The sequence below is a fragment of the Mus pahari genome, chromosome 11 (genome assembly GCF_900095145.1).
Source record: "Mus pahari chromosome 11, PAHARI_EIJ_v1.1, whole genome shotgun sequence".
In the NCBI taxonomy this organism is placed as follows: Eukaryota; Metazoa; Chordata; class Mammalia; order Rodentia; family Muridae; genus Mus; species Mus pahari.
The window spans coordinates 57,267,713-57,280,018 of NC_034600.1; the positions used below are offsets into that span (position 1 = coordinate 57,267,713).

General features: G+C 47.5%; 1 protein-coding gene across 3 annotated transcripts in view; it reads right to left on the reverse strand.

Annotated features, from left to right (window-relative positions):
- The window catches only part of Rai14 (retinoic acid induced 14), a 147,322-nt gene extending 139,311 nt beyond the window's left edge, over positions 1-8,011 (reverse strand). For 2 of the 3 annotated variants that reach the window (XM_029544034.1, XM_021208353.2), the window contains exon 1: positions 7,256-7,482. The gene's annotated coding sequence lies outside the window, so the exon portion shown is untranslated. Of the gene's footprint in view, positions 1-7,255; positions 7,483-7,932 lie in introns of those variants that run through there. The other variant, XM_029544033.1, reaches the window with a different exon arrangement.
- Positions 8,012-12,306: the final 4,295 nt, after the last annotated feature.

Consider the following 12,306-nt stretch of genomic DNA (forward strand, 5'->3'; position numbering starts at 1 on the left):
TCTTCAGACACACACCAGAAGAGGACATCAGATCCCACTACAGGTGGTTGTGAGCTACCATGTGGTTGCTAGGAATTGAACTCAGGACCACTGGAAGAGCAGTCAGTGCTCTTAACCACTGAGCCCTCTCTCCAGCCTGAAGGTCAATTTTTAAAATTCTTTGGGCCATCAGGAAAAAGTCATACCACAGAACAATAAGTGTTTGGCTTCTCTGTGATTTTTTTTTTTTAAAACTTCTGTGGCAGGAGGGGGAAGAATGTGGGCAAAGTATATCATGTACAGGTTGAGAGGAGGACTTACGATCTTTCCTCTCCGTATTCCCACTGGATCCACCGGCTTGGCAGCAAGCCCCTCTACTCACTGAGCCATCTCGGCAGTCCCCAGAGCCAGATTTTCTTTCTTCTAAGTCGTACCACATGGCATGCAGTGAAACTAGCTCTAAAGTGTGGCCACCAGCGTGTGGCCTGGCTAGTGGAGCAACCAGTGACTAGTTTTCCAAGTGTGGTTATAAAGCCCACAGTTAGGTATTTTCTTGGCATACGTGACAGGTAATTAACCCTTCCTGAAGGGTGGAGGTGCAAGATAGATGAGAGAATCCCTGAGAAGAGGGGTAAGCACAACAAGGATTTTCGGGTACACTCTGTAGAAGTTTGGGTTCTCAAAGATCTGAGGAGTCCAAAGAGGCTCAGAAATTGCTTTAGAGCACAAAGGACCAGGAACCTCTTTGAAAAATTGGGTTTAGAAAACATTTAAGAGCATACAGCATCATTGGAAATAAGCCTCCATGAAACACGGCCCAAGCCCTGCATCGGATGTGCACAGCGCCCATCCACAGCGCCAGAGCACTCCAGGATTACTGCGACAAGGTCTTCTCTGGTCTGAAGAACGGATTCCTTTTGGAGGAAAGGAGTTCCTTGCTGCCCAAGTGTAAAGGGAGCTTTTCTTATCCTGACCACCCTTCCAGCGAGCGCTGCCAGAGCTTTCTTTCCTGGCTAACGTTTTAGCACCTGAGCCAGCAACAGCAACTGGGAAGATGAAGTGGAAGTTTTTTTTTAAAAAAAAAAAAAAAAAAGATAAGAGCTTTAAAATAAAACAAAAATGCTTGATTAAACAAAGAGAATTTATCTAGAAGTCATAAAGAAAAAAAAAGAGAGAGAGCTGGGTATGGTTGCATAATCTCAACACTCTGAAGGCTGAGGCAAGAAAATTGCCAATTCAAGACTTTGGCAGGGGGACAGAGGAGTGATTTTGTTCTTATTTATAACAAAATAGCAATGCTGAAACATGCCAGTTCTTCAATTGGGTTTTTGACAGTAAAGAAAACTGATGTCATACATGTGCTGCTTCTGTGGGGGTTATGTGATTATGACCTTTGGTATCCACAAAGACAAATTTAAGAAAAAAGTTAGTTGGACTACAACTAATGGATGGATGGATGGCCCAGGGGTTAGTGCACTTGCTGCCCTTCCAGAGGACTTGAGTTAAATTCCCAGCACTGATGGGGGCTGGGGTGGGTGGGTGTCCAACTGCCTGTAATTTCAGTCCGGGGGGGGGGGGGGGGATCCAGAGCCCTCTTCTGGCCTCTAGGGGCATTACACACATGTGATACACAGTTTCAATTGCTTGCTAAATAACAGGGTGAACTAATCATGATAAACATGTCCAGGAGAACAGACAGATGTGGAATTATGTAATAAGACAAGATATATTTTCAGTGAAGTCCATTTACTACAGAAAGGATTAGACCAGATCACAGGTAAAGCCGGGTAAATGCCATGAGTCACCAAGACGTAGCTGCAGCAGCAGTAGAGACACAGCTGCAAACTTCTCCAAGGAATTCGGGAGGGGAACTTCCTCAACATCTCTTCTTGGCTGTAGCCTACACTGTTCACTGACTGTTTTAAACCATCTCTACCCTAGACAACTCTACGTCTCGTGGCTACTGTGAAGGGCTTCATGACACGCTGACATATGTCGTCCTATAATATACTAATCATGTGCCTTGTGGTAGATATCTGCTGAACTCCCTAAATATAAAACTGAAGAAAGAGGAGCATTTCCTTCAATGAAGGTTTTCTTTTTAAACACACTATTAAATAGGTAGAGCCACTTTTTTTGTCTTTTTAAAAATGTGGGCTGAATTTAATAATACCTATCAGCAAGTCAGTTTTCTGTTCCCTGCAGACGGCTGGAGTTCGAAAATGGGAAATGAGGTGAGCAACCCTTCTCTGACTTTTCTTGTATTGCTTGCTACTATCAACCAAAGGGCAACTGTTAAGCGAAGAGAATCAATTTCTTCATTTACCACCTTATTATAATGATCAAACAACCCACCGCTCTGTGGTTAACCCAGACCATCCTGGACCACACCACACTGACTGGTTCACCGTCATTTAGTTAAAAGACAAAATGGTTGTAGTTCAACACTCTGGTTATTTTTAAAGGATGCTTATCTACACCGCTTACCTTTATATTTTAAATGGAAAAAAAAAAGTTTGACAGCTTTCTCTACCCCTCCTTTAAAACAGACAAAGGCCGCTGACACATCTAGCTTCGTTCCGCCAACTCCTATACTCATCACCCTAGGAGGAGAAAGTTCAGCAGGCTCCCAGCAAAATGAAGCCTGCGCTAGGCAGTGAATGCTGTCGGTGCCAGACCTTCTGATGGAACTGTTCTCAGAGGAAGAGGAGGTCCCTGGCTGCACACTGGCTGCCCTTAGGCCTTCAGATCAAGGTCATCACGTCCCCGCCACCACAAAAGGAAAAAGACAAAAAGGCTCCTTTGAATAATCTTCCTAGAGGAAGGTGCAGGGGACCGAAGCACACGCCCCTATAGCAGGTCACAGAAATGTTTTCCGGTACCTAGAAATTCAGTATGTCCGCCTTGCTGGGGACTTCGAAGACCTGTTTTGGAGAGACATGGTATGGAGGGGAAAGGTCAGCCTGTTAGCATCAGTGACATTGGGAGGACAAGACCATCAAGGAAAAAAAAGGGAGAAGCATAAGACCAAACATCACTCTCTTTCTTTTCCCTTAAATTTACACTCAGGCAAAAATACTGGATGAAAAATACTTCAAGACACAGGTACTCTGCGGGCTTACACAGTGGCACAGAGAGGATTTCTTTCTTTCTTTTTTTTTTTTTTTTTTTTTTTTTTTTTTTTTTTTTTTTTTTTTGGTAAGCATTTCTTTAAATCCTGTTTGAACCTGTAAATGATAAGTGACTCTACCAAACATCAGACACCCTCAGGATGCCCCACATGTGCGGAGCGAGAAAGTGCGGAAGAAAACTAGCAAGTAGGTCATGAAAACAGCAAGCATAGCGTTAGTAGGTGGGCTCGGTGGCCTGTGCGGTAAGTCTACACATTGGGCAGAGGTAGGAGTGAAGAGGCCAGTAGAGTCTAGGACGGCACCGTTCTATACCCTAATTCAGTAAGAAGCATCTTGTAGTCAGTCACTCACACGTAGCCCGTGTGAGGAGCTACTGCATCCGTGCTGCTCTCAGTACTCACGCGACGGCGATAACAAATAAAATAAAGATGTGAACCCCTTACCCTTCTAGACCTGTACTCTAGCACAGAAAGACAGTACTGATGTGAACTAAGGTAAATGGCAAGGTGACAAGGGTCACCCCGGGAGCAAACAGGGAAGAGGTTCCAGGTTACGCGGCTCAGGAGCCAGAGGTTTCTGAACAAGCACCTCAGGGGAAAGGGCCAGAGCCCGTGGAGGGGAGATGTGCTCTGGGGAGGAGGAGCAGCAAAGGCCAAGAGCTGGAGGCCAGGATGAGCCTCAAAGCCTGAGGGACTAAGACGGAAGCCACCAGGTCAGGAAGCCTAACTCTTCTCTGAGGAGCTGGGTGCCATTAGGGACAAGTTATGTCATTAACACCGCCACATTTTCATAGAGCAGAGACTTGCCTCCACACATGCGTAATTACACACTTGGGCCCACAAAGGAAGAAACAAGCAAGAGGACAGTGAACAATCCCAAGTCAGGCAACCAGTGAGGTTTTAGCACACGCATCCCAAGCTCAGCACTCCAATGCTTTAAAAAAAAAAAAGAAAAGAAAAGAAAACCCAGATGAGCTCATCTACATGTTGACTCTTTAAAACTGACCCGTGTTCCCTTTCTTACCTAACAGATGGCTGTTAGGTGACAGACAACAGGGCCCTAATCCTCACTGAGAAATGAATGAAATAACCGAAGTGGCCTTCCGAGATCTCACCATCCCAGCGACTGGCTTTGAGAACCTGTGAGCGAGGAAAACTTGTCTCTCTCGGGGTGTGCACTGCTACACCTCGGCATACTACAGTCAATAAAGTCAATAAATAAGTAAAGGTGGTGGGCTCTCCCTCCGCTAAATGGGTGCCTTTTTAACAGTAAAGCCCTGGAAACCAGTTTTCACTTGTCAAGGGAAGGGGCACACTGTATTATTTACCTAAGAGAATCAGTCGCCTGCAGTAGTTAGTGTGAGTAGAGACCCACATGGACCTCAAACAACATTACTAAAGAAGCGAGTTGTATGGTAGCATGAATGTAAAACTAGGCACATAAATGCTCAAGAATCTTCGTAGACACACACAGAAGGACCCAACACGCCTGGGAACTATGTATGTACTAGCTGGACATCTGTGCTTACTCAAGGCTAAAAGAAGAGAAGAAAGGGCAGATAAAGTATTTGCTTTTATCTGAGGGAGGGAATAGGAAAGGGATTCATAAACAACTTTTAAACCTATACAGTGGAAAGATGAATGCCTTACTATGTCCAATTTTCATGTATCGTCGAAATATTTCACATGTATTTCTATTTTGGAAGACAAGCTGGTTAGGAAAAGAAGAGAGGGGAAGACAAGGCTTGCCTACATCCTGTTCACCCCAAGGCCCACTTGGCTTTAACTCCACATCTCGGTTTCCCTACCTGTAAAGTTGGGTGGCACTGGGGTGGGAGTTAACGTGGCTTCAGCGTCTAAATTAGCATACCACAGGCCCCACGTTTGACAGCCAGTAACAGGAAAAAGGAACAAAGGGGCTATGTTGCCCAGCAGGTAAAGAATCTTTCTGCCAAGCCTGAAGACCTGAGTTCAGGTCCCCAAACCCACGTCATAGGAGAGAACTAACTTGACAAGTTGTCCTCCAATCTCCACAAGCGCTCACATGAAAACATACAGATAGACACCCATACACACACATACATACATGTACATACAACTGCACATACATCCATTTCTTTTTCTTTCTTTTTTTGTTTTTTTTTGTTTTTTGTTTTTTGTTTTTCGAGACAGGGTTTCTCTGTATAGCCCTGGCTGTCCTGGAACTCACTTTGTAGACCAGGCTGGCCTCAAACTCGGAAATCCACCTGCCTCTGCCTCCCAAGTGCTGGGATTAAAGGCGTGCGCCATCACACCCGGCTCATACATCCATTTCTCTCTCTCTCTCTCTCTCTCTCTCTCTCTCTCTCTCTCTCTCTCTCTCTCACACACACACACACACACACACACACACAGAGCAAACAAAAACAAGGGAGATGTGTCTGTACCTTCTACTTACACACATTAAGAAGTGGAAGTTTGGGGACAGTAAACGTTAGGGGCCACTATATTACTTTTTCACCGAATCCCCAGTGACTGGGGAGTCCACTCTTAATCAGTTTTACTATGACAGTACAAAGATCTCTGAACTGTGTTATGTATGAACTCCTGCACTGCCCTTTAAAGTCATAAAAACACATCTAAGGATGCAAATGTAAATAATACAATAAATTCATTCATGAAGCATCTCCGTAGTTGGAGATAAAACTGACAGCCCAGCATGGGATGTCTCTCCCAGTACTTATTCAACAAGAATTGGATTTCATCTGATAAAATTGGCTGCCTTCTAAGCCTAAGGGAGAAAAGACTGATAGTAAGTTATCATTAACAGATAAAATTAAACCCATCAGTCAAAAACAAAATGACTCACACGTGCAAGCAAGGGGCCAGCACTGGTGGGACAACCTCCCTGAGATTCACAGGCTTTTTTTCCAATTCCGTTCAAACCCATAGGAGATGCAAGTTTTCGCTAAAAGAGCTAACGCTAGATCCTCTAAGGAACAACCTTGTTCCTCTCTAGGCCAGCCTTCACAACCTTGAGATCTCATACCCCAGACAATAAGCAGTCTTCTAGTCCCAGGCAGATCTTCCTAAAGCCGACAGCATTCAAATCACCAGAGTTGAGAGTGAAGGGAAGAAGCAGGTACGAAGTGAGTGGCCTTGCATCTGCATACTTAGTAACAAAGTAAAGTTGAGCTGAGCTGGGCTGGGCTCCTTGGAAAAGAAAGCCTGGCTTTATATAAAGCTCGGGCCTCTGTGAGGTCACCCCTGCCTCTTTAAGTCACAGTGGGCTCCATCTGCTTTAATCTCCCCATCTGTTGCCTTTCCATACTTAGCCCCCCTCCACCAAAGGAGATGCGAAATCCAAAATGAAAAACTACTGGAAACTGAAGACCCTAAACTGGCAACACAAACTGGCCCAAGACAGTAGGCGAGTAGTTGAAAGAAGGATGGATGCTCGCCCTCCCGAACGGGTCGCGAAGGATGCCGACCTAAGCCCGGCAGCTTGGAATGTGCCCCAACTCCAGCATCCTCCTCCCTGCCCTCCTAAGAGCTGTGGTGGGGAAAAATGACAAGGAGAGTTGGGGGTAGGGGGTTGTGGCAGGCCCAGGGTGGTCTCGCCTGCGCCCTCCCGACAGCTCACCGGCTCCCTTGAGTCCGTAAAGGAACAATAGCGGACTGTAGGTCTCCAGAGCCACCCGGCGTCTCCCGCTCCCACCTCCCGTCTCTGGCTTTTCCAAGTTCAGTCAAGAAGCGGGTCGAGCCAGGGAGCAAGGATTGGGGCACCGGACCCGGGGCAGGGCACGCAGGTGGGACGGGCTGCCCTAGAGGCGCAGCCACAGCGTCCTCTCGGGTCTGGTCATTCATTCCCACCCGCGCTCCCTCCGCAGACACCCCGCGCCACTGCCCCGCACCAGACCGCCAGAGGAGGCGAACCCCCTTTCCAAACTAGGTCGCACCTCTTTCTGCCAGATCCCTACTATCCTCCCGTTCCTCTCCCCACCCCCAACTGTCTTCCGTGGACAGTGGGCGGCCAAAGCTCTGTCCAGACCAAAACTCCCGCCCCGCTCCTCCCCGCGCCCGGAACTCTGCGCAGCCCCAGACACAAAGGCGGGGACCGAGCCCAGAGCCCGCACCCCAGTCTCCCCGCTCGGCGCCGCCACTCACCCCATCCAAGCGGCGGCCTCAGCTCCCGGCCCCGCTGGCCGTCCCGCCCGCCGCTTCCCCAGGAAAGCGCGGCTGCCGGGCTCGCTTCCTGCTCGGCTTCCTGCGCTGGGTCCCTCCTCCTCCTCCTCCTCCTCCTTCTCCTTCTCCTCCTCCTCCCGACGCCGGGTCAGTGGGCGCTCAGCTCCCGGGCTCCGCCGGTAGGGCGGGGGCAACGGCAGCACCACCACGTGGCCGCCGGGCGCCGGCCCCCGACCTGGATCCCGTGGGCTCCAGCAGGGAGGTGCTAGCCACTCCCACCCCGTGCGGCCCCAAATTCCCGGAGTCAGGTGACCTGGCCCCGGAGCTGCTCCCGGGACCTGCGGGTGGTGCTCTCCGACCGCCCACGCCCCGGCCCGCGGCGCGTCCCGGACGTCCACGCTCGCTTTTCCGCGGATCGTGGGAATCCTGCGTGGATCTCTCTCACACCTTATCTTGAAGTTAGTGGGATCCGCGGTATGCGGGTTCCACCTCTGGGGTAGGCTAAGGGCCCGGAAAACGTACTTGTTTCTGGTCAGTTTCCAAAGTTATCTGTAGTCTTAGGAAAAGCAGAGTCACTGGCCCAAGCCCCCTCTGAACCAGACGGAAATCGGTTCCATTTCCAAGGTGAACGAAAAGAAAGTAAACTAGAATGCACTTACATTTTCTGGGCTGAACCAGTTGGTTGGAGCGACTGTTTCCTAACACTCCTCAGGTGGTAAGACAAAACTTAGTTGTGCTCTGCTCAAGGGTTGCGAGACTATCTACAGCCTGGACTGACCGGCTAGATAGGGGCAGGAGCGCCCTCCGCGGGGTGTCTTGAGTTTGGAAGTCCTGAGATCCGGGGAAGCTACCCTCCCCCAGACCACCAGGACCGGACTTCTGAACCGAATCGACTCTTCCATTAATTCTGAGGATTTGCAATCTCTCCATTATTCCCCTAATTTAAGCAGGCTTTTTAGTCCCACTAGCCAGCTAGATCGTAAAAAGTTTGACTCACCAAATCTCCATGGGACTCCTGGTTGGTGTTGTCTCTCACACAGAGAGGTTTCTAGAGTAAGCAGTGTAGCTATTTTTGCTAGGATCGACTGTAAGTCAACTAAAGTAAGGAGGAAAAGCAGCCAGTTCCAACACAAGTGAGATTCACCCTAACAGCAATCAGTGTACAGTATCTTGACTTTGTGTGTTACCATCGGATCGCGTGGGTTTTTTTTTGTTTTGTTTTGTTTTTGTTTTTGTTTTTTTACCCCACCCCTTCACTCCTTTCCCTAAGAGAACACCTTGCCTTAGCTTTCACAAGCGAACTTGCCAACTAGAAAACAAAAGCTTCATCTTTAGCTCAATAGTCTTTGCTTTCTAAGCACCATACATCAAAAAGATTCCCCCCCCCCATTCCGGGGGTGGCGGGGGGGGGGGATGGGGAGCCAATTCAAAGCAAGATACACGTTCTTACACATGTGATGTGGAACTAAAAACCACACTAAAAGAAAGAATTGACAGCACCCCGTGTAGCGCGGGCAATTTCTACTAACCAGGTTTTGATCTTGAGTTCTTTAATCAGTTACCAACAGAATATTTAAGTACCTTCTACAGATACTCAGTCTTGAGGAAGGGTAACCACCTGTGGATCTGCTTTTTGTTGAATCAGAGGCAGCTGGGAGGGTGGTACAGCCTGTCATAGGTGCATTAGGAAACCGATAACAAACTAGTTAAACTATTAAATAAGTGTCTCTCCTGATATGTGGATATTAGCGCAGAATCTCAGAATGCCAAAGATACAATTTGCAAAACACATGAAACTCAAGAAGAAAGAAGACCCAAGTGTGGACACTTTGATCCTTCTTAGAAGAGGGAACAAAATACCTGTGGAAGTAATTACAGAGACAAAGTTTGGAGCAGAGACTGAAGGCATGACCATCCAGAGATTGCCCTACATTCGGATAAACAACCACCAAAACCAGACACTATTGCAGATGCCAACAAGAGTTTGCTGACAGGAGACTGATATAGATAACAGTCTTCTGAGAGGCTCTACCAATGACTGACTAATACAGAAGTGGATGCTCACAGTCATCCATTAGATGGAGCACAGGGTCCCCAATGAAGGAGCTAGAGAAAGTACCCAAGGAGCTGAAGAGGGTTTCAGCCCCTTAGGAGGAACAACAATATGAACTAACCAGTAACCCCAGAGATCCCTGTGACCAAACCTCCAATCAAAGAAAATACTCAGAGAGACTCATGGCTCTAGCTGCATATGTTGCTGAGGATGGCCTACTTGGTCATCATTGGGAGGAGAGGCCCTTGCCTCAGTATAGGGGAATGCCTGGGCCAGGACGTGGGAGTGGGTGGGTTAGGGAGCAGGGGAAGAGGGAGAGGATAGGGGATTTTTGGAGGGGAAACTAGGGAAGGGGATAACATTTGAAATGTAAATAATGAAAATATCTAATAAAAATAAAATGTTAAAAATGAAAAAAAAAAAAAAAAAACAAGTGTCTCTCTAACCAACCTTTCATTCACCCAGGTCCTCACCTCTGCTAATCATTTCCTGGTCACCTGAAAAGGACCCTTTCTCACGATGCCCTGTTCCCATAAGTGATTAGTCTGCTACCCTCATTAGTTCATAACCCAGCCCCCATCAGCAGATGTGTGTGAGGCACTGTGTAGAGGGGAGACTGACAAAACCGGTCTGCAGATTCAAGCTTTTCAAACTCAAAACTGACACCCAGCGTACTCTAGAGTCTTCACCTTCCTCAGACAACCCTCAAAATGCTCCCTCCTGCACAGATATTGGTTTGGGGTTAAGTAATATCTTCTCATTGTTTTGTTTTTGTTTTGCCCGTGAGTGTTAGAAATGCTAACCGAGCTCAGGTTTTAAACGTGTCTGGGACTGTAAATTGGCTGCCAGGATGAAGTGAGTAACTGCTGTCTAAAGTCTGTTAAAATCTGATGGGCTAAACAGGTTACATGGTAGGTATAAATTTTTTGTAACCCATTTGTATTAAGGGTTTAACCTCTCCTCTAGCCCACCACCCAGTAGAGGTAGTAGAAGAGAAAGGTTATTAGGATATGTGGAGGGTGGACCTGTTCAGCAATAGTTTGGGTGGCAAGCTCAATCATCTTTGGCACTAGTTCAGTCCCGTAGCAAACACCAAATATGACTCGGCAGCTGCAGACCAGTCCTCTAGGCAGGCAGACACCAGGCATAAACCAGCAGCTACAGTCTAGTTCTTTTAGTAAGCAAACACTAGACAGCTGTATCTCAATCCTGAGGAACCTGCCAGGCTCACCAACCTGCCTGAGGTGAGGCCCCAGGAACCGAAAACTGTTGCAGGAACCTCACAAGCAGTTCTTGGGAAGTTTTTCTCATCTGCGGCTTTATCACAAGTTGAGCTCAACAACTCCATGTAAGGCGAACCAATATACGTGGGTTGTTAGCAAAGAATAATGCAGTGGAGCAAAGCCAACCAAGGCTCAGTGCTAGTCTCCCACTGTCTGTGGAGTCAGATTTATACTCCTTTATCAAGCAATCTTTCGTGTGTTTGCTCCCTCAAAACATCCTTTCACCCATGTCCACTTTAGCTAAAGTTTCCTTCATATGTTTGCCCTAGCAAAACACCATCTAACTGACTTTCCAAAGGACTCTTAAATTTCCACTTCATTGCATTCCTTGCCTGCATGCCTTACCCCAGAAAGGTAAGCGCTACACAATATATATTGCATATATGATTAATAAGAGCAAAGAGACCAAGTGATCAGATCCATTTCTTTTGCTTTGAACTTGAAGTGTTTTAGCCTCTTCTGGTCTCTGTTTCCTAATCAATGAGAGAATATCCAACTCTGTGACCTCTCAAAAATAGCACACTAAAACCAAAATATTCGGTGAGTGGACAGTGCTGTGGTTTGGATCTGAAATGTCCTTTGTGTGTTCAAGGCATGATCCCCAGGACCATGCTATTGGAAAATGATGCAACTTTTAGGGGGAACAGGGAGGCTTTTCAGTCCCAAGACGTGTGCCCTTGAAGGAGCCTGTGACACTCGAGTAACTCTTTATCTTTGCTCCTGACTATGGAGCAAACAGCTTGACTGTGCCATGAACCCTGGCCACCATGCCGTGCTTGCCACAAGTCTAAGAGCAAGTGTCATGACCGTCATGGCCCGATGGATCATGGACTGCAGCCTCCGTAACAGTGAACTGAAATAAGGCTTTCAGCCAGGAGTGATGGGTAGCACGTGCCAATAATCTCAGCTCTTGGCAGGAGAATCGGGAGTACAGAGTCATCTTTATCCTCGTGGTGAATTCAAGGCCAGATCAGGCTACAGGAGACCTCATCTCGAGTGTCCAAATTAATTAATTAAAGCTTATCTTTGTATAGTCTGATTATCTCTAGTATTGAGTTACAGTGATGGGAAGCAGACTCAGCCGATAGCCCCCTCTCTGGTTAAAAGCAGCCAGGCTGAGAGAACCATGCCAGTCCCAGGAAGCAGCAGAAAACACAATGCAAGCAGAAGGCAGGGAGGGAATATTCTGCACGTATACACACAGGCTCAAGTATTCATGTAAAAAAAGGGGGGGGGATTTCTCTTGATATCTCCCAGTAGAAAGCCACAAAGACAGGAAAAATGTTCATAATCAGCAGTTGCATTTTTTTAAAGGTAGGTCACTCCACTTTGCTTCTCAGCAAAGTTGAGCACCTGCTCGGGAGAGGGGCTAGGGAAAGCCCTGCCTGGCGCCCTGCTTGCAGAAGGCAGCAGGGGTTTATGGAGCATCTTGCCCTAGGCACTACAGACTTCCTAAGAAGCCCTTATGACTCTGGTTAGGAGGTGGGAGTGCAGATCTTCAGGGCTGTCCTGGTCCATTTGGTGGTGAGAAACTCGGTTTGAGACGGATACAGAAATCTGCCCAACTCACAGAACTAGAAACAGTTAAGAATCAAAGCGTGGGGCTGGTGAGATGGCTCAGTGGGTAAGAGCACCCGACTGCTCTTCCAAAGGTCCGGAGTTCAAATCCCAGCAACCACATGGTGGCTCACAACCAT